This window comes from Phacochoerus africanus, chromosome 5 (genome assembly GCF_016906955.1).
Source record: "Phacochoerus africanus isolate WHEZ1 chromosome 5, ROS_Pafr_v1, whole genome shotgun sequence".
Taxonomy (NCBI): domain Eukaryota; kingdom Metazoa; phylum Chordata; class Mammalia; order Artiodactyla; family Suidae; genus Phacochoerus; species Phacochoerus africanus.
In genome coordinates this window covers 114,984,019-115,006,785 of record NC_062548.1, presented here as the reverse complement: position 1 = coordinate 115,006,785, position 22,767 = coordinate 114,984,019, and the positions used below count along the sequence as shown (strand labels likewise).

General features: G+C 40.2%; 1 long non-coding RNA gene across 2 annotated transcripts in view; it reads right to left on the bottom strand.

Moving 5' to 3' along the window:
* The window catches only part of LOC125128205 (uncharacterized), a 64,535-nt gene that overhangs the window by 35,925 nt on the left and 5,843 nt on the right, over nucleotides 1-22,767 (bottom strand). Inside the window, exon 3 of one of the 2 annotated variants that reach the window (XR_007135170.1) lies at nucleotides 4,180-4,821. The exons of the other annotated variant lie outside the window; for it this stretch is intronic. This is a non-coding gene — a long non-coding RNA (uncharacterized LOC125128205). Of the gene's footprint in view, nucleotides 1-4,179; nucleotides 4,822-22,767 lie in introns of those variants that run through there. 2 annotated transcript variants of the gene reach the window in all.

Here is a 22,767-nt window from a genome sequence, read left to right as displayed (position 1 = left end):
TTTCTTTCTGGAATGATGAAAATGTTCTACAGTTGATTGTGACGATGACTGAGCAACTCCGCAAATATACAAAAAAAATTTGACATCTAATGCAACATTATAAATGATCTATACTCCAATTTTTAAAAAATCACATAACACTAAAGAACAAAATTGATAAAATGGATAAAGTGTACAGTATGTGTATTATATCTCAATTAAACTGTTAAGAAAAACCCCCACAGAATTCTGATAACCAAGTCCAGAATGCAAACTGATGAATCCCAGAAATGAATCCCAGTGAGAGAGAAAGGAAGGAAGGAAGGGTGGGAGGGAGGGAGGAAGAAATCCAAAGACATCCAGATGGCCAAAAAGCACATGCAAAGATGTTCAACACCACTAATTATTAGAGAAACTCAAATCTAAACTACAATGAGCTATCACCTGACACCAGCCAGCATGGACATCATCAAAACGTCTACAAACAGTAAATGCTAGAGAGGGTGTGGAGAAACGGGAGCTCTCCTACACTGTTGGTGAAAATGTAAATTGGTACAACCACCATGGAGAACAGTACAGAGGTTCCTCAAAAAACTAAATGTAGAACTATCACATGTTCCAGCAATCCCACTCCTGGGCATATATCTGGAGAAACCCATAATTCAAAAAGATACATGCATCCCAAAGTTCACCGCAGCACAATTTACAATAGCCAAAATATGGAAGCAACCTAAATGTCCATCAACAAAGGAAAAGATAAAGATGTGGTATGAAATATTACTCAGCCATAAAAAAGAACAAAATAATGCCTTTTGCAGCAACATGGATGGACCAATAAATTAGTATACTAAGTGAAGTAAGTCAAAGACAAATGTCTTAACAATATCACTTATATGTGGAATCTAATTTTAAAATGATACAAATGAACTTTTCTACAAAACAGAAACAGACCCATGGAATTCAAAAACAAACTTATGGTACCAAAGGGGACAGGTAAGTGGGGGGGGGGAGGAATTGGGGGTTTGGGACTGGCATATGCACACTATTGTATATGGAATGGATAGTCAGTGAGGACCTACTGTATAGCATGGGCAACTCTACCCAACATTCTGTGATAATCTATACGGGAAAAGAATCTGAAAAAGAATATGTATATGTATGTATAACTGAATCACTTTGTTATACAGCAGAAATTATTACAACATTGTAAGTCAACTATACTTCAATAAAACTTTTTAAAATGAGAAAGAAAGAAAGAGAAAGAAGAAAGAATGAAAGAAAGAAAGAAGAAAAAAAAAGAAAGGGGAAGAGAGAGAAGGAAATAAAGGGAGGAGGGGAGGAAGGAAGAAAAGAATAAGAAAAAACTATTTGTTATTTGTAATTTGCCAATTAAAGCAGAATCTCTACCATGTAAATAGCTGCTTCTGAATTCTGACACCAGAGGTGTTTTTTAGGATGCTTTCTCTTGAACTTCCAGACCGCACTGCCCTGAGATCCAGACAGCAGAGCCTCCTGACCTGCACCTAGTGTTTACCGCCTTCTACCGCCACCCCCCCCCCCACACACTAACTCGATTAAAGGCCATGGCCCCTGAGATCTAGCATTTCATGCTGGCTCAGTGCACCCATGACCATAGAACCCAAGAAGAACATTTCTTCTTGCAATAACACCATCCTGAACGCAGGGGAACACTTGCTCTGTCTTCAAAACAGAAGATTTGTGGGTTGTGTTGCTGCCCATCTTAGAAATAAAAACTACTTTGGAAAGATTTGAGTGGTGGAAGCTCTTAGATAAGAAAAGACGAATTAAGTTGTCAAATCCTTCCTCTCAAAGAGTATGAATGCAACAGATTCTTGCATAACAAAGTATCATTATTCAGGAGTGCTGAGAATCTCTTTCCTTTTTTCTCTTTGTGTTCCACCTCATAGTTCTGGAGGTACTTGAGAATTAGATGGTATTTGCAACAGTTTCACAGGTGACTAAGGATATTTTGCAATGGCAAAGCATTCACATTACTTTTAAAATCCAAGTAGGTAGATATAGCATGCATGAAACATAATACTGATTCTTTATATTGACAACTCGATAGATATTAATCATGAGGATTGCAATAATTTAATTTTATATTTAATAAGATTTAAATATTCAAAGATTTAAATTTAAAAGTTCAGCTATATTTAAATAATTTTTATTTAAAATGTTGGTGTATTGGAGTTACCGACGTGGCACAGCGGAAACCAATCCAACTAGGAACCATGAGGCTGTGGGGTTCGATCCCTGGCCTCGCTCAATGGATTAAGGATCTGGCGTTGCCATGAGCTGTGGTATAGGTAGCAGATGCGGCTCGTATCTGATGTTGCTGTTCCTGTGGCATAGGCCAGCAGCTGTAGCTCCAATTGCACCCCTAGCCTGGAAACCTCCATATGCCATGGGTGCGGCCCTGAAAAGCAAAAAAATTTAATTAATTAAAATAAAATAAAATAAAATGTTGGTGTATTCCTGTATAATTTTTTATTTTGTCTTTAATTTTAACAGATATAAGTATTTTTAAACAATAGCCTTTTGAAGATATTTTAAATAATATACATATGTTTATATATATTTCCCCTGCCCCCCCCCCCAAATGGTGTGCAGCAGCTTGATGTGGGATCCCAGTTCCCAGACCAGGGATTGAACTCAGTCTGCAGTGGTGAAAGCACCAAATCCTAACCATCAGACCACCAAGGAACGCCCAAAAGTAATTAGAATTTAAAATGGGAGTTCCCGTCGTGGCGCAGTGGTTAACGAATCTGACTAGGAACCATGAGGTTATGGGTTCGGTCCCTGCCCTTGCTCAGTGGGTTAAGGATCCGGCGTTCTGTGAGCTGTGGTATAGTTTGTAGACGTGGCTCGGATCCTGCGTTGCTGTGGCTCTGGCCTGGGCCAGTGGCTACAGTTCCGATTGGACCCCTAGCCTGGGAACCTCCATATGCAGCGGGATCGGGCCAAGAAATACCAAAAAAACATAAATAAATAAAATGTACATTCACAGCAACTTACATTTTCATAAACATGTACCCAAATTTTAAGTATTTTGAATACAATTATACTTTATTTTTACTTTAATACTGTCAGTTGAATACAAATTACATGAAAATCTTTTAAGACCATAAAGATTTCAGTGATCTGCTGAAATTAAGAAAATGTGGAATAAATGAATGATTTATGAATTATTTATGTCTTTTGTTTCTCATACGAAATGTCACTAGCTCATCCAAACATGTGCAACAATTCAGCCATCTTGGATATTTTGCCACCTTTCATCATATTGAGACTATAACTTTATCAATTTTTTGGGCTTTTGTCATTGATTTGTCAAGTTAGAAGGACAGGACCATCTTGTTTAACAGTTTTGAGCTTTTTTTTCTTTTTTATAATTACGAAGTATGTGGACATAGGGTATGTGGGTCTCCATTTGTGCCCTTGCTCCGCCTGCTTCCTCTCCTTGACTCCACCAGGCCCTCCCCCTTACAGCTACTTAGAATTTCTCAGGATTTTGGATGGGTAGTCTCTTGTAAATCCAAATTACTAGGCTCTATTAAACCTTACATATGCCAAAGTACATACATTTTTTAAACATCCACATTTGAAAATTCATCTAGGTATAATCCTCTATAAAGTACAGCCAGCAAAGCAGCCATGACATTCTCTCATTTTCCTGCCTAAATTTAGAAGCAAACATTTTCAGAATATGAAATTAAATTAAAAAGGTCATAGGACAATGAATAATATGCCATGTGTGGTTAATTACACTTAGTTCTAAAAAAAAAAAAAAAGTCATCCTAGCCTCTGTATAAAAATTGTGTGTGTAGTTATTTCACTTTGAAATGTCAAAGGGTTACTTGGTTTCAAAAAGGAAAATGGAAAAGCACAAAGGTATTTATGTAATACTGAAAGAAAATATTTCTTAAGAGAATGTAACGTTTAATTCTTTATTGCTTCCCTTTGTCCTGTGGCTGACTTATAAATATGCAACGCACAATTCTTTGTGCCGTTGAAATTAAGGGTTCACAGTATTTTTAGTCTTTTCAGAGAAAAGAACCAAATAATTAAGATACAAAAAAGATATGATTGTTTTCCAACAGTTACTAAATCTGATGAACCCTTATAATCATAAGGTACACAGAATTATATTTAATCTTTTTCCATGAGATAACCTGAACTTTTAACTTCAAACAAGATGCTGTTTTTTATCTACCCTTACTACTTCAGACTTCAAAAGTAAAACATTCCTGAAATACTTGAATCAAAGCCACTGGGCTGCCTAATTTTTATTTCTGCTGTAATTAAAGCAGGGAACTTAATTATGAGTGAACTCATTCTAATACCCCAACAAGACAAAATAAGCAAGCCATGGTTGTTAATAGCAATGATGGGAGTGATAGCTCTGGGCAGTCTAGCAAATGCTTGCCTGTGACTTGTTCACCTAAAAAAGACACACTGAGGTCAAGCTCACTTTTGGTTTTTTGGATAATTTTGCCTTGCCGTGTCCTGGGAGATCAGAGACGGGTTTTTCCTCCGAATGTTTTCCCCCTCTGTTGTTCATTCTGATTGCTTTAACAAGCATCGCTGGGCACTTACTATCAGACACGGTGCTAGAAGTGAGGAATTCAAAGATAAAGAATACAGTCTCTGCGGTCAAGAAGCCCACTCTAGGGGATTCAGACAATGGGAATATCGTGTGTTATGTGCTCTGCTCCAGGCACGCATGAGGTTCGTGGTCCAGTCCAGCCCACAGATTTTTGAGTCCAGAGGAGGGATTCAGTTTCTTCATCTGGATAACTTCTCAAGGGTCCAATCAAACTGTAAAATGTATATGATTCTAGTTGATGATTATAAGTTTCATATTATTTCAGATGAGGTGTTTAATAGCTACACTGACACAACTACAATACTTCTCCAATGCTCATGCCAGCATCAGCCTTAGCCTCTTCCAGGCTCCTCGTAATGTTTTCCTTCTGTTTTTCACCTACCTAGAGCCCCACAGTTACATTTTTTCCATTAGGGGGCAGGGAGGGGGGTGGGGGCAGTGTGGGCATGCTTGAAAATGCAATTCATTTTCATTTAGTGAAGAATGGTTTTGTCATCTTACTCAGGTTACTTTCCACAGATTCAAATTCTAAAAGAATTTGTCTTTGATCCTTTTAAAATGAATAGGAGTCTGAGACATGCTCTTCTCTTCTATTTTGGAAAACACAGAACTTAAAATGGTTCTAATCTTGTGATTTATTGGGCAGCTTCTTGCCAGCATATGAGGCTAATCCCAGCCATGGTCTTTTGGTTTGCATCATCCAGGCCCACAGGGTTTGCTGATTCAGGAATCATTCTGTTCTTTATAGTTCTTCTGCTGGCCACTTCTAAATAAGCAGAGCCATTTTCCAGCTTGAGTTGTAAAACTCATGCTTTGTTACCTTGAAGAGGCTTCAAGAAGGCCCAAGGTAAATTGAGATGAATTATAGATCAGTCAATTTCAAAAGGGAGTAAGGATGGATAAGAACTTCTCCAAACCACACAGTGCCCCCCTGCCCATCCCTATCCATTGTAGCATTTGAGAATCACTGCTGTAGAGACTGATGATAGATCAGAAGCTGGAGCCCAAGCTCCATTTACATTTCTGTCACCAGCTCCCCAAGTGCTCTGTGATCCTGGTTCACCTCTGGTCAATACACGCATCTGTTCATCTGTATATTCTGAATTTAAATGAATAAAAATTTTAAATGATTTAAATCTAAAAAAGTGAAATACATAATGAAAAAGAAGCTATCATGGGAGAAAATATATCTAGATTGCCTACTATACATATCCCCAAAAGAAACAGCAAAGCTGGTTGAATTGGGTTCTTTCAGTGAATCTTGCTTCCCTCTCAAGGAAACATTCAATTGTATTTGGAGGATCCAGTTTCAAAATGATGCCCATTCATTCACTGGGGTGCAATTTAGGTGGATTGTGCAAACTCCAGGGGCAGATCCCCTTACCCAGACAAATGGCAGAGTGCTAACAGGGCCCAGCAGAGCCAGGTAGTTACAGACCTGTGGTGGGGAGGGGGGTGAGTGTATAGCTTGGAGACACTTATGAAGTGTCTCTGAGAACCCCTGGATGTGGTACTTTTCACCAGTTACCCCAGCTCATCTCATTCCTGGCCAAGGGCATTTTCTCCTGAGCTTTCTCTCAAAGGCTCATCTTGTCCTGCCTTTCCCTCTACTTTAGTTCCAAAAATCCTCACTCTCCCAGGTGTTCTAGGAGGCAATTATCTGTTGCTGCACCATCTCCCCCCAACCCCTTCCCTTCTTGGACCTACCTATCTCTGTGGCTAGCAAAACCTAAGGTATTTATGATTTGTCCCTTTATAGAAAAAGTTTGTCAACCTGTGGACAAAAGTACCCATGGCGCCTCTGCTGGGGTCCTGTGGGTTCTTGAGGATGCATCCAGCAGAATGCACTCCTGGCCTCTTGCCTTTCCATCATTCCACATCCCATCAGGAGGTCATGTGAGTTATATGACTGGTGAACTTGGGAGAAGGAACTGAGCTTAGGTCAGCCCTACTCTTCTCAGAGCCAGTCTGCCACAGGCAGTATAAATTCTGGCCCACTCTCTGCCATGCAGTATGGAGCCAGCACAAGTCACTCTGTTCTAGAACCTTATCTCAGGGGTAGACTCACACTAACCCAAGCTCCCAGAGGCTGCTATATAGGCAGAATTCAAATTTATTCCATTTTAATGATAAATGAAACCAGCAAGCCGATGGGCCCTCACAATAGCAGGTCAAGGCAAAATGATTTAAATTCTGTATTTAGAGCATCAAATCTGAATATGTAGAAGTAGGGAAATGGTTTGTCAAAGGATACATTTACCACAGAGACCTAAGAGCTCAAGTCCTTGGCCAAGGCTCCTTCTCCTCTGGACAGTATTTAGGAAGCTGCCACCAACTTCTGGCTTCTTAGGCTTGGGTTTTCCAAGCTATAGGCTGATTGCACCTCTGCCCTCCACCTCTGTCCATCCGGGCTTTCTCCAAACAATTGATTGCTTTATGCTTGTTAAACTAACAGTCACATTCTGGTGCTCACCATCCTGCAATTACCTCTGGGGTTGCCTTAGCAGAATGTGTAGGTGTTTCTAAAGTCCCCAGTTACACCCTGGTTATCTATCAGTTTACTCCTTGACTTACATATCATGATGTGTGTGTGTGTCCCATTTAACTCTCAACAGGCAAGTTCATTTCCTACTTCCAGGTTTCTTTGGAAGCCATTACCCCATTTACTGCCAACAAAGGCATTTTTGAGCTCTTTGAAAAGAAAACCTTCAGTATAACTGTTTTTATTATACTTTAAAACTTAACTACCTAAATTCAGGCATTTAAGCAGTTTTTCCTAATTTCATTTTGTAATAACTTATTAGACTGAGCTAATGATGACAAATACCTAGTAAAGACTCTCAGGGTAACTCATCTGGTTTTTAACTACTATTAAATAGTCTTAAGCAATGAACTCAACACATCTTTTAAATCTCTGGTTTGTTTTCAAAGGAGGTGGATAAAAATATTTGGCTCTTAAGCAAAGAAATAGCTAGTTGGATGCCTCTGACAATCAGAATCAACCTCAGATCAGAAATGTATTTCCCCACTGTCTTTCTTTCTTGCCTCCCCAACAGCTCTCCTGTGTCAGGCATATTTTGGGAGCACTGTAGATACAACAGTGAAAATACGACATAATAGATGATTCTTGACCTAGTGGGGCTCACATTCTAGTTGAAAGAGACAGACTATTAAAAAAGAAAGAAAGACAAATATCAGCAGCTGATAAGTGCTCTACAGAAAACAGAATTGAATAATATAACAGAGATGGGAGTCATCAGGGTAAGCTGAGACCTGAATGAAAAGTCTGTGCCAATTATTGGGAAATGAGGGCAAAGAACATTACAGGTAGAGGAGGCCTGGGATAAGGCCCCTAAGGAGGAGCTGGCTTGGTGAGCTTGGGAGACAAAAGAAGGCCAGAGGGTGGTCAGCAAGGAGGAGAATGGGAATAAGAACAGATCTTCCATCCAGAGCATAGCATGGGATGTGTGCAGAGGTAAATTCCTTGATAATTTCTTCATTTACCTGAACTGTGGAAACTAGAACTGCTTTACCATGCCTTACGTGTTTGCTCTGTTTTAAATATATATAATATGGAAAGGTGGGTGTGTAATATGGGTTGGTTCAGTCTCCATAGCATTGTCTCTGGCCAAAGTCATCTGTAAGTCTCTTCCAGATTTACCAGGTAATACCGTGTTCCAAATCAAACAAATGACATCGGAGAAGAGCACAAGGGCAAGGACGTTAAAAATTCACCTCTATGCCCCTCAATATCTCCGAGGTCACAGGTGTTTAAAAGCCAAGGGTGGGAGAGTAGGACCTAAGTGAATGACTTTTTTTGGATTGCTTTATTGAAGTTGACAAACCTACCCCTTCAGAAGGATGGAGGTGTCAGGATTCTGGGTTTCAAAATGTGTCTTCTAGCTCAGTGACACTAAGGAAAGGATAAATCAGGCTTCAAAATGTATGTCGGCCCTGAAGTTTGCAGGTTCATAAACTCATTGTTTTTAGTTCATTCGGGAGAGAGCTGGCTCTGAGGAATTGATTCACATTAATCAGAGTTATAATAGACTAATTAATAAAGTACAATGCCTTTTATTCATTACCTATGAGAGTTATAACTACCGACTGAAATTCATGTTGTTGATCAGCACACACTCTTCCTCATAGGAAAATCAATTTAATAAATCAAATTAAAGTTAGATGATTAAATGTTAAATATGGAAGCTGAACAAATCAAGTTGGATGTCTTGAAAGGCTACATTCATTAAGAGTCGTTTTTCATTGCAAGAACACACAGTCCCAGCTGGGTACATGATCTACTATGCAGCTGGACAGGAAAGGTCAGTCCTGGAGAAACACTGGCAAATTTTTACTCCCAGCTTCTTCTTTTTTCTAGAACTGGGCCACTGATTTCCAAATGAAGGCCACCTACAGCAAATATTCCTTGAGTATTTATTTTAAAATGAATTTTTCCAGGCTCCATCCCACACTTCTGAGTCAGGATCTGTGGTTTTGGACGGAGACTATTGACTAAATTATTTTCCGGGGAAACCATAAGCACATCAATGTGTGGAAAGCCACTCCTGGCTGCTAAGCTATACAACCTTAGGCAAATTAGTTACTTAACTTCTCCAAGCCTTAGTTTATTTGTCTGTAAATCAGGGATAATAATAGGTCTTATCTTCCAGGGCTATTGCAGGGATGAAATGAGTCACTGGCATGTCTGGCACCTAGTAAGCCCTCAGCATCTGCTTGCTGTCATTATTATCACCACTATCATTGCCATCACATTCATTGTCATTATTCAGCCCACCACATTCATGTTTGCTCACAGATTTGATTTTAAGTTAAGCAAAACCACGCTGATTGGTTACTCCAGGAAGGGAGACTATACCCTTGACAGAGTCTTAGTAGCATCTCCAGATTGTTTTTCATTGCTGACATTTCAGGGTTTCTGCTTCTTGAGGATGGAAAAGATGGTACCTTAAGACATTTCTGAATCATGCAGCAGAATGGATTTATTTTGGGGAAGGTTTCTAATGGCACTCACAGGGTTTGACTTGAAGCTTACTTTTGATCTCAGAATTTGGCACATCGGTGCCCCTGCTTTGAAAGCCAGGTTGCATCTTAGTTTGGGGCTAAAAGTTCTGTCTCCTGACAATAGCAACATACCAAGCTGTTTAAAGTCATTTCTTTAAATGTTGTCCTTGTTATGAACTACCCTCATGTTGATACCTTCCCTTTAAAAAAATGAACATAATGTAGGAATAGAATCCTCTTGACTAGCATTTGGTGAGTGATGGTGATTCTAATTAAATCAGATGGAATCTTGGGGGCACCATACTGTGCTGGTACATTTGGAAGTAGAGCACAACATACCACGTTTGGTAACTTGTCAGGGTTTGTAAGCAGAACTTAGAACAGTGCCATTCCTATTTCTTTCTTCATCTGAATACTTCAGAGTGGGTTATAACCACTAATTAAGCCTCAAAACATCCCTGTGACATGGATAATTACACTAGTCATTCCTGCATTTTAGATGGGCATAACAGGAGGAAGAGGTTAAGTGAAGGTAATTCTTCAGGTTTCGCTGATTCAGCAGCAAAACCACTCAGGGAATTTTTGAAGCACTGCAACCTAAATAGTTCTGCAATGGGACTCCTTAAGTATAACACTTAAAACTGAGTTGTAATAGTATTGAAAGTCTGGCCACATCAATCAGACAGGAAAAAGAAATAAAAGGTATCCAAATTGGAAGGGAAGAGGTAAAATTGTCATTCATTGCAGATGATCTGATACCCTATATAAAAAACTCTAAAAACTCCACAGAAAAACTATTAGAACTAATAGATGAAATCAGCAAGGAAGCAAGATATAAGATTAATATACAGAAATATGTTGCACTTCTTTACACTAACAATGAAATATCAGAAAGTAAAAACAATACCATTTATTATTTATTTATTTATTTATTTATTTTAGGGCCATGCCTAGGGTATACAGAAGTTCCCAGGCTAGGGGTCAACTGGGGCTACAGTTGCTGTCCTACACCACAGCCACAGCAACTCCAGATCTGTGACCCACACCAAATTGTGGCAATACAGGATCCTTAATCCACTGAGCGAGGCCAGGGATAGAACCCACATCCTCATGGATACTAGTTGGGTTTGTTTCCACTGAGTCACAATGGGAATGCCAAAAACCACATCCAAAAAAATACCTAGGAATAAGCCTAACATCTTGGTTTATTAGATGGAAGACCTACATACTGAAAATTAATAAAACATTGATAAAGGAAATTGATGATTCAAAGAAGTGGAAAGATATCCTATGCCCTTAGGTTGGAAGAATTAATATTGTTAAAATGGCCACACTACCCAAAGCAGTCTATAGATTTAACATGATCCTTTATAAAATTACCCATGACATTTTTCACAGAACCAGAACAAATAATCCTAAAATTTACATGGAACCACAGAAGACACAGAACTGCTAAAGAAATCCTGAGAAAAAAGAGCAAAGCTGGAGGCATAACCTTTCCAGACTTCAAACAACATTACAAAACTACAGTAATGGTGTTGGCACAAAACACATGGATCAGTGGAACAGAATAAAGGGCCCAGAAATAAACCCACACATCTATGTCAATTAATCTTCAACAAAGGAGGCAAGAATATACAATGGAGAAAAGAGAGTCTCTTTAGCAAGGGGTGTTGGGAAAACTGAATAGCTACCAGTAAAAGAATGAAATTAGAACACACCCTCAAACCACATACAAAAATAAACTCAAAATTTTTAACATCCTAAATGTAAGACATGACACCAAAAAGCTCCCAGAAGAGGAGTTCCCGTCATGGCGCAGCGGAGATGAATCCAACTGGGAACCATGAGGTTGCAGGTTCAATCCCTGGCCTCGCTCAGTGGCTTAGGTATCTAGAGTTGCTTGAGCTGTGGTCGAAAATGCAGCATAGATCCCACATTTCTGTGGCTGTGGTGCTGTGATGTAGGCTGCAGACTTGGCTTGGATCCTGCGTTGCTATGGCTGTGGTGTAGGCCAGCGGCTACAGCTCCAATTCGACCCCTAGCCTGGGAACCTCCATATGCCGCAGGTGCTGCCCTAAAAAGACAAAAAAGGAAAGAAACAAAAAGCTCCCAGAAGAGAACACAGACAAAACATTTTCAGACATAAATTATAGCATTATTTTCTTAAATCAGTCTCCTAAGGCAAAAGAAATAAAAGCAAAAATAAACCAAATGGGACCTGATTAAACTTAAAAGCTTTTGTACAGCAAAAGAAAGAATCACCAAAATGAAAAGACAATATATAGAATGGGAAAAAAATATTTCCAATAATATGACTGACAATGACTTAATTTCCAAAATATATAATCAGCTCATAGAACTCAGTATCAAAAAACAAACAACCCAATCATAAAGTGGGCAGAAGACCTAAATAGTTATTTCTCCAAAGAATGCACACAGATGGCCAACAGGTACATGAAAGATGTTCAGTATTGCTAATTAATAGAGAAATGCAGATCAAAACCACAGTGAGGTATCACCTCACACCAATCAGAATGGCCATCATTAAAATGTCTACAAATAATAAATCCTGGAAAGGGTGTGGAGAAAAGGGAACCCTCCTACCCTGTTGATAGGAATGTAAATTGGTGCAGTATGGAAAACAGTATGAAGGGTCCTTAAAAAAATTAAAAACAAGAGTTCCCCGTGGCTTAGCAGGTTAACGATCCCGGCATTGTCACTGCTGTGACTTTGGTTACAGTGGTGGTGTGGGTGCCATCCCTGGCCTGGGAACTTCCATGTACCACTGGAGTAGCTAAAAAAATAAAATAAAATAAAATAAAATAAAATAAAATAAAATAAAATAAAATAAAATAAAATAAAATAAAATAAAATAAAATAACCACCAAACTAAAAATAGAACTGCTATATGATCCAGCATTTCCATTCCTGGGCATGTGGATGGAAAAGATGAAAACTATAATTTGAAGGATACACGCACCCCAGTGTTCATAGCAGCAATATTTACAATAGTCAAAACATGGAAACAACCCAAATGCCCATCAATAGATGACTGGCTTAAGATGATTTTATACACATACACACACACACACACATATTAGCCATAAAAAAGGAAATATCACCATTTGCAGCAACATGGATGGACCTAGAGAATATCATACTAATTGAAATGTCAGACAGAGAAAGACAAATATTATATGATATCACCTTTATGTGGAATCTAACAAATAACACGAATGAATCCATACACAAAACAGAAACAGAATCAAAGATATAGAAAACAAACTTATGATTACCAAGGGGGAAAGGGAGAGGAGAGAGAGAAATTAGAAGTATGAGATTTACAGATACATAGTATAGAGTTATGATATATAAAATAGATAAGCCATAAGGATTTACTATATAACACAGGGAATAATATTCAACATCTTAAAATAACCTATAATGGAAAATAAATATATATGTATATGAATAATTTTACCATATACCTGAAACTAACACAATATTGTAAATTGACTATACTTCAATTAAAAAAAAGATTAAATAAAATTGAGTTGCTGAAAAATGAATGCATTTTTGCAAAAAGAAAAATTGAATCTAACCATTTGAAGGAAAAAAGGAAGGTTTACCCTGGGCTTAACCAGGGCTTACCTACTGACTTCCTTTTTGTCCAATCTGCTTCCCAGTGCTGGACCTCTCCCTTTCTAATCAATACGGAAAATAAATTTGCATTTGCACTCGCCAGTAAACTGTGAGCCTACACTCCCCACTGGTCTGCGGGGGGCGGGGGGGGGGAGGAGATCCTGAGTTCCTGACGATGGTTTGGCTCAGTTTGCTGCAAGAGCCATGCCTACCAGACCCACAGTGCTCCACTTGGCTCTACCCCATTTCCCTCACGTGCTGCTTTCTGCTAAACATAGCCCAGTTCCCAGGTCACCAGCTGGCAAGGCTCTGAACTATTTTTAGCCGGGTCCAGGCTCAGGGCACTAAATCTGGATAGGAAGCTGAGGTTCCACTCTTGCTTTTAAAAATAAGAACTTCTATTTTTTTGTCACTGCAGTTTATCATATGCCTTCATTTTAGACCTTTTGGAAAATATAACTGAGGAAAAGGTGAGGACATTTAGAACACCTAGCAAAAAGAAGAAAATTAAAATTTCCTCTAAATTTAGGGCGATACACGTCATTGGGGTATTTTATAGATGTATAAAATATACATGTGGTAAAGAATATTTATCTTAAATATACATTTTGAGACAATATGTAAGTATATACTTGCTTAAGTGAAACCTAAAAGGATATTCCAACAGCCCAGAAAGTTGTCACTTGTCCCTTTCCAGCCAACAGCCCTTGCCCCAGAGGTAAATACTGTTCTGACTTTATCACTTTTCATTAGTTGTATGTTTTTGATTTTCATGTAAAAGGAGTCATATAATAATATATCTTTTATGTTCTCTTTTGTTCACTCAGTATAATGTCTGTGAGGGAGTTTCAATTGTGGCTCAGCAGGTTAAGGACTTGACATCTCTGTGAGGATGTGAGTTTGATCCCTGCTCTTGCTCAGTGGGTTAAGGATCTGGCGTTGCCAAAAGCTGCAGTGTAGGTCCAGTGTTGCCATGGCTGTGGCTTGGGTCCAATGTTGCCATGGCTGTGGCTTAGGTCTCAGCTGCAGCTCCAATTCTACCCTTGGCATGGGAACTTCCATATGTTGCAGGTGCAGCCTTAAAAAGAAAAAAAAAAAAAGTAAGATTCATGCATGTTGTCACATATAGCAGTGGACTACTGTTTTGTCTATTTTTGCTGTGTAAGATTCTGTGTGAATACACAAAATTTATTTCTCAATTCTCCTAAGGAGGGGTATTTAGTTTGTTTCCAAATTTTGGTTATTAAAAATAAAACTGGGAGTCCCTGCTGTGGCACAGTGGGTTAAAAATCCCACTGCAGTGGCTCAGGTCGCTGTGGAGGCTCGGGTTTGATCCCTGGCTCAGTGCAGTGGGTTAAAGGATCCAGTGTTGCTGCAGCCATGGCATGGGTTGCAGCTGTGGCTTGGATTCAGTCCCTGGCCTGGTCACTTCCATATGCCATAGGTGCAGCCATAAAAAAATAAATAAATAATTTAGAATTTTAAAAATTAAAATTGTCATGAATTTTTTTTTTTTTTGCCTTTTAGGGCCACACCCACAGCTTATGGAGGTTCCCAGGCCAGGGGTTGAATCAGAGCTCCAGCTGCCAGCCTATGCCACAGCCACAGCAATGCAGGATCTGAGCCATGTTTGCGACCCATACCACAGCTAACAGCAACACCAGATCCTTAACCCATTAAGCATGGCCAGGAATCGAACCCACAACCTCATGGTTCCTAGTCAGATTTGTTTCCACTCTGTCACAACAGGAACTCCCTGTCATCAGCCTTTTGTTTGTGTCTTTTAGTGGTCATGTGCACCTACTTCTGCTGGGTATGTGCCTAGGAGTGGAATTGCGAAGTCACACGATAGCCTTAGACCTGGCTTTTATAGATGTGCCAGTTTTCCACAATGTTTCTACCAAACTTTCATTCCTAAGAGCAATGTGTAAGAGTTCCAATACATATCTTCACCAACGTTTGATATTTTCAATCTTTCATATTTTGACTATTCTAAAGAGCATGAGTTGGTGTCTTATCGTGATTTTCATTTCCATTTCCCTGGTAACTAATGATATTGAGTACTTTTTCAGATATTTACCAGACATGTGAACATTCTCTTCTGTGAAATGCTTGTCTAAATCTTTTGTCCATTTTAAAAATTGGAATGTTTGCCTTTTTTTCTTATCGGTTTATAGGATTTGAGTTATTCGATCTCTCTCCCTCTCTCTTTCATAGCTTCTCTCAGTCTGTGACTTGGCCTTTCACAAAACTTAATTTCTTATTTTTTAATTTTATGGCCATACCCATGGCACATGGAAGTTCCCAGGCCAGGGACTGAATCTGAGCCACAGCTGCAACCTGGGCTGCAGCTGCGGCAACACCCCATATTTTAACCCACTGAGCAGGGCCAGGGATCAAACCTGCACATCCACAGCAGTGACCCAAGCCACCACAGTCAGGTTCTTAACCCACTGCACCACATGGGAACTTCAAAATTTCTTAATTTAAATGAAGTCCAATTTATTGATATTTCCTTTAATGGTTAACTTTTTTTGTATCCTAAGAAATATTTGGGAGTTCCCATTGTGGCTCAGTGGATTAAGGACCCAGTGTAGTCTCTGTGAGGATGTGGGTTCAATCCCTGGCCTTGCTCAGTGAGTGGGTTAAGGATCTGGTATTGCATAGGTAACAGATGCTGTTCAGATCCAGTATTGTCACAGCGTGTAGGCCTCAGCAGCAGCTCCAATTTGACTCCTAGCCGAGGAATTTTCATATGCCACAGTTGCGGCCCTAAAAAGAAAAAGAAAAAAAATTTTTTTGACCACCCTAAGGCCATGAAGATGTTCTTGGCAGTTCCTGTTGTGGCACAGCAGAAACGAATCCAACTACTATCCACAAGGATGCAGGTTTGATCCCTGGCCTCGCTTAGTGGGTTGGGGATCTGGTGATGCAATGAGCTGTGGTATAGGTCACAGATGCGGCTCAGATCCCATGGATCCCATGTGGCTGTGGCCGTGGCTGTAGCTGGCTGCAGCTCCGATTCAACCCCTAGCCTGGGAACTTCCATGTGCCACAGGTGCAGCTCTAGGGAAAAAAAAAAAAGTATTCTCCCTTGTCTGCTTCAGAAGCTATATTGTTTTACCATTTAAGTAAATGATCCATCTCAAGTTAATTTTTTGTGTATGGTAAGAAGTAGAGAAGTAGTGGTCAAAGCTCATTTCATAAGACTATACAATTGTTCCAGAATCATTTGCTGAAAAGAACACTTTTCCCCCACCACATATACGTTAGTCTGTTTCTGGACTTTTACTCTCTTCTATTGGTTTGTCTATTCTAGTACCAATGCCACATTATTTTAATTACTGTAATTTTTATTAAATATTTTAATTTGGTAGTATAATCCCCAAGTTTGTTCTTTCTCTTCCAGATTGTCATGCCTATTTTAGATCCTTTGTATTTCCACATATATTTTAGAGACAGCTTGTCAATTTCAACCACCACCTCCCACCCCAAGAAAAAAGTATTTGAGATTCTGATTGAGTACAGTGAATCTATACATTAATTTGGAGAGGATTGATATCTTAATTTCATTTTCCAATTCATGAACATAATACAAAAATAGCTCCATTTATTTAGATCTTCTTTAATTATAGTCTACCTTTTCAAAAACTTAGCAATAGATGAGTTCCTGCTATGACTCAGCAATAACAAACCCAACCAGTATCCATGAGGACAAGGGTTCGATCCCTGGCCTTGCTCAGTAGGTTAAGGATCTGGCATTGCCATGAGTTGTGCTGTAGGTTGCAGACTCGGCTCAGATCCTGAGTTGCTGTGGCTGTGGTGTAGGCCGGCTGTGATGGCTGCAATTCAGCCCCTAGCCTGGGAACTTCCATGTGCCACAGGTATGGCCCTAAAAAAGCAAAAATGAAACAAACTTAGCAATAGATAATGTATATCTAACTATGTTATTAAATATCCTTCTACAACATGATTTGTAATGCTTCATAGTATTCTGTTATATGGAAGCACTATCGTTAAACTAATTCCTAGTCATTAGGTATTTAACTTTATTTCTAATGTGTCACTATTATGAGAAATTCTTGTGATAGTCATCATTATAGACACATATAAGATCAAATGGGCTGATGTGTAGAAGAGACTTTTTAAGAAAAGAGGCCAGAGTTTTCCCTCCATGTGTGTGTGTATGTGTGTTTTGTTCTCTTTTGCTTGCTTTCTTACAGTTCTCAGATGTCCATAAAAACATACGCACACATAGAGTTAGTGGAAGGTGTTAAACAAATGTTTCTTCTCATGCTCTGAGTAGTTTAAACATTACATTTACATATCTCATGGCTCAAGCAAACCCCATTCTATACAGGAATATCTGGAATATTTTAAAAACATTCTGTTCATCTAAGCTACAGGAGAAATTTTTGTTTTAGCTACTAAAAAAAGACAATTTTGTGTTATTAAGTCAGATCCTTGGACCCTAAGGTCCCTCTTTGATAAAAATAAGGACCATGACATTAAAATTCCTCCAATCTCCGGAGTTCCTGTTGTGGCTCAGTGGAAAGGAATCTGATTAGCATTCATGAGGATGCAGATTCAATCCCTGGCCTTGCTCAGTGGGTTAAGGATCCGGCATTAAGGATACTGGTCAGGTTCTTAACCTGCTGAGCCAAAACAGGAACCCCTAATCCCAACCTCTTACCTTGCTTTATGTATCTTTATGGCCCCTAATACTACACACACACACACACACTCTTCACCTCCCAGGAAACCAGCCACTCTGCTTTGCTAAGGGGTTTCCTGGGCCAAAGCACTTTCAGTGTTAAAACCCAGAAAGTCCCAGGTAAATGGGATGGATTGATTAGCCTGTACCTTCTCTACCAGAATATAAGTTTGATGAGCAAAAACTGTATTTCAATCTCTGCTGTATCCCCAGCACATAACACAGTGCCTGGCACAGAGTAGGCGCTCTAGAGAGAGTCACTGAATGAGTGAATACACGAACAGTTTCCTATTTCAAACAGCATCAAGTTCAAACTCTGCCGTCCGGCATTCCAGTTCCTCCTTGACTGCTCCTCATAATCACCCCCCTCCCCTATTTCCTCCCTGTGTGCACAAGGCCTTCCAGAAACAACCCCTTCCCCTGAGGAGCCCTTCCCTGGCTCTTCTGAGTTCACTCCCTTTGATGTTTTATTTTTTGAGCTCTGTGCCAGTGAGACGTGGAGGAGGGACACATGGGTCCCTAACAGAATTCCCCAGAGCACTGTTTCAAAATGCTCTCTCTCCTCTACTCCCTGTGCTGAGAATTAGATAGGACTTCCTAAGGGATGGAAGGGACATCAAACACCAGTATTTCAAAAAACCTCCCCGGATGATTCTGATGATAAACATATTGAAAGGCACTGATCTAAACTCTACAATGCTCTACAACCCAGTTTGAGCCCCCAGTTGCACCACTTCTAGTATGGCCTTACCTGACCTCATTGCCCTCTTCCTTTGCGGAATTCTAAAAAGCTCAGAATCTGAACCACACTCCTGAGCACTAGTCCTGCAGGCCCAGCATAAAATACGGACAAATCAGGGTTGCATATGTGGCACTGTTGGTCTGGCCCCAGAGCCCTCTGTGGTGTGTGGGGCAGGCCTTCCACACACCTGCCCCTGGCTGTAAGTGTGAATGAACCCCGCTTCCCTCTCACTCCTGAAGTCTCTGCCCTACTGAGAAATCACTCCCCTTCTGCCTGCTTCTATCGTGCTATGAGTAAACTATTGCCGCCATCAAAGCAGACTGCAGCCCACCCCTCTCCTCAATTCCCACTTCCTCTCACACCAGTGTCCCAGGGCTGATCAAAGAACTAGTCCCAATCTCTAAATTGCACTGCCTATTTATTCCAGCCAGGGCTCTGGAATCAGACTGATCTTATGACTTAAGGCAAGCCTAAACCTTTGAGCCTTCATTCCTACACCTGTAAGAGGGAAAATACTTACCTCACAAGATTTTTCGGGGGATTAAATGTGATGACATCAATAAAAATTCCCAGCCTGCATGCACTTAGGAACCTCCCGCAGGAAGCTATCTTTCTGACAAAGCAGTGCCTGTCACCTGGGCATTGGGACACTGGCTCTCCCAGCCAGTTTGGGTTCTGCCTTAACAGAAACACCACAACTAGAGGTGCCCCAACTCCTTCCTGGCAACCAAACCCCCAGATACCATGACTTGTCCTTAACCCAACCACCAACCACCCCCCCACCCCCCCGCCACCGCCCATGGGATCAGAGGTATTTGTCTCCCTCACTCTCCACACTGCCAGTCCCAGCTTTGTTTCACATTTATAGGCCCAGGTCAGCCTGTAAATGAGAACAAGAATTGCTTCATGCCTATTACTTAGGGTAGTGGAAAACACTGATAGATGTTTTCTGCCATGCCAGAGTAGAACCCTCAATGGCTTTTCCCATAAACTGTGTTATACGTAACTGGTGGTTAGAGTCCACGGTACCATGGATACCCTTCTGCAGTTACATTAAGGATTAAATTGATTTTGCAGACAGATCTGGGAATTTAACCACCACTTGTACCACAGTCTCTGTGGGAAAATATATTCTGCGTTCCAAACAATTGACCTTTGGAGTTGATCCAGTTCCTAAGTGGGGACAGCCTGTACCATATTATGTTACATTTTGGGTTTCATTTATGTGTCCTAGAATCAAAGTTTTGCTAGAGCTGGAAAAAACATTGGAGATCATTCATTAGTGGGGCTAATTTTGTAGGTAATGAAGCCAAGGTTCAGAAAGACGGAGATTTGTTTAAGGTTATTCAGCCACTTTGGTCTCCCACCTCCAAGCCAATGCTTTTCCCACTATCCAAATCATTTTGTGGTCATCTTCCCCAGAGAGCCATTACACCACCTGAAAGTTGGGACGATCACATCTTCCTCGGTAAAGAATCAAACAGACTCAATATTTCATAAATATGGAACCAGTTCATTATTCACTTTGCTTTGGAGGTCTATTTACTGTAAGGTGCCCTCATAAAATGAGTAATATTAAGGGATTTCAATCAAGAGTGTATTTATAGGTGTTCCCTTTCAGGGCAGTGGGTTAAGGATCTGGCATTGTCACTGTAGCGCCTCAGGTCGCTGCTGTGGCATGGATTTGATCTCTGCCCTGGGAACGTCCACATGCAAAAGAAAAAAATAATAATGTATTTATAGCAGGCTGGATTTGGTTTCAGTCAAAATTTGAATAACTCAAAAGTATGCTACTTAACCAGTGTTTCCTATATAAAAGGTCCTATTAAGTGCTGAATGTCACCCCAATAAATATTTTTCACAGCTCACGGACACATCTGGTTTTAGTTTTAGGAGATCCATACCATTCATTTAAATGTGGTCTTATGGGAGAGCCACTCATTTTATAACTACATTAGAGAACTTAATACCATTTTGTTTGTTTTATTTACCAAAACCAACTGAAACAGAGTCTTATGAAACCATTGAGAAGTAAACGTTCTCCAACTGAAAAGGTCATATACATAACTTGGATATACTACGTAAGAAGAGCCACCATTATCAGAAACAAATTATTTAGTTTTATTTAAAACAAACTTTCCCATTTGGCATATTTTTCTTCACCAACAAACATTTCCTGAATATCCTTGAATGAGCAGGATGGGAGAGCACTAAAAAAGAAACATCTCGTACATGTTGGTGACATGGTTTTACTGTAACAAATGAGGAGTGACCTAAATAGACAGCTGGCCCTGTAATCTAATTGCAAGAAAAAAAGAAGAGCCACAGATCAACTCTTCAAAAATTAAACAGTCTTCCTTAGTGACAGCTGCGGGTCCAACTTTAATTGCCACATAGTTAACAGTTCTATACAGTCGGTTAACTCCTTCAATTACTAGGCATTTATTTTGTGATCATTTTATCTTGAAGGATATACTAGAGAGTTACCCTAAGAGACAATGCACCACTGTGAGAAAGGAAGTGGGGGGAGGGAGAGGGAGAGGGAAAGGGGCATTGGGGGTGGGGGGTGGTGTCAGAAATGGGGGGGAAGCGGGAGGTTGTTGCCCAAGGGCAGAAGAAGGGGCATTTAATTACACCTGGCTTTATAATGGGGGGCTAAAATAACTGAGGACAGGCCATATGACTTAGCTGGTAACTCTGATGTTTCATTCTTCTCTCATACATGCATTGAAATGAAATCAGAGCTAAATCCTAAGGAAAATTCTTGGCCCTGCCTAGGTGTTGGCTGAGGTCTGGCTCTGTATTGTCAGGGGTGGCCTCTTACTGCTGCGTATGTCCGTGTCTGGTTTCTCAACATTGTTAAATCAAGCTGACTACAAAAGCCTATGACATTTGATCTAGACAATGTCTGCCCTTGAGGTATAGCTAGTAAAATTTAGAACTTACTGCCATTTAAGACGTATTAAAGACTTGATTAAGAGGAATCATATTTATGGAAGGACAGCCTGATGAATGTCGATTCATTCATTTATAAGCTATCTTGGATGAGTCAAGGCAGCAAAGAGGTGCATATCACTACTACAACCTCCACATTTTACTGTCTAAACCTACTCGCTTTCATATCATATTGGCTATTAGCCAATATCAAGAGGCATATCAAACATCCCTATGAAAGTCTGTGCTGTGTTTTCTAAAAAGAATCATGAGGCTGGAGTTCCTGTTGTGGCGCAGTGGTTAACGAATCCGACTAGGAACCATGAGGTTGTGGGTTCAATCCCTGCCCTTGCTCAGTGGGTTAACGATCCGGCATTGCCATGAGCTGTGGTGTAGGTCACAGATGTGGCTCAGACCCTGCATTGCTGTGGCTGTGGTGTAGGCCAGCAGCTACAGCTCCAATTAGACCCCTAGCCTGGGAACCTCCATATGCCGCGGGAGCGGCCCAAGAAATGGCAAAAAGACCAAAAAAAAAAAAAAAAAGAATCATGAGGCTGCTGTTCACTGTGTTCCAAAGTGCCTTCTTTGAGGACAATTCATAGACATATCTCTCTGGTCTCAGCACAGTGATAGTTAGTTTTCTCTAAGCACTAGTCTGTCCCAGACATTTCCCATCAGGTAAGTATAAGTAAGATCATGATTTTGGAGTTCCCATCATGGCGCAGTGGAAACAAATCCGTCTAGGAGCCATGAGGTGGCAGGTTCAAGCCCTGGCCTCGCTCAGGGGGTTAAGGGTCCAGGGTTGCTGTGAGCTGTGGTGTAGGCCAGTGGCTACAGCTCTGATTAGATCCCTAGCCTGGAGACCTCCATATAGTACAAATGCGGCCCTGAAAATCAAAAAAAAAAAAAAAAGATCATGATTTTATTAAGATCCCAAATCATGATTCCCCAAGTCCTTTACAATCAGGAAGTCCAATTTCCTGCAGACATTTCTGAAATTACCCAAGGATATTAACATGCATGTTATATCTAAGCCTGGTGTTGTGCTAATTCAAAAAAAAATTTAATTGCTGTACCTGTAACACGTGGACGTTCCCAGAT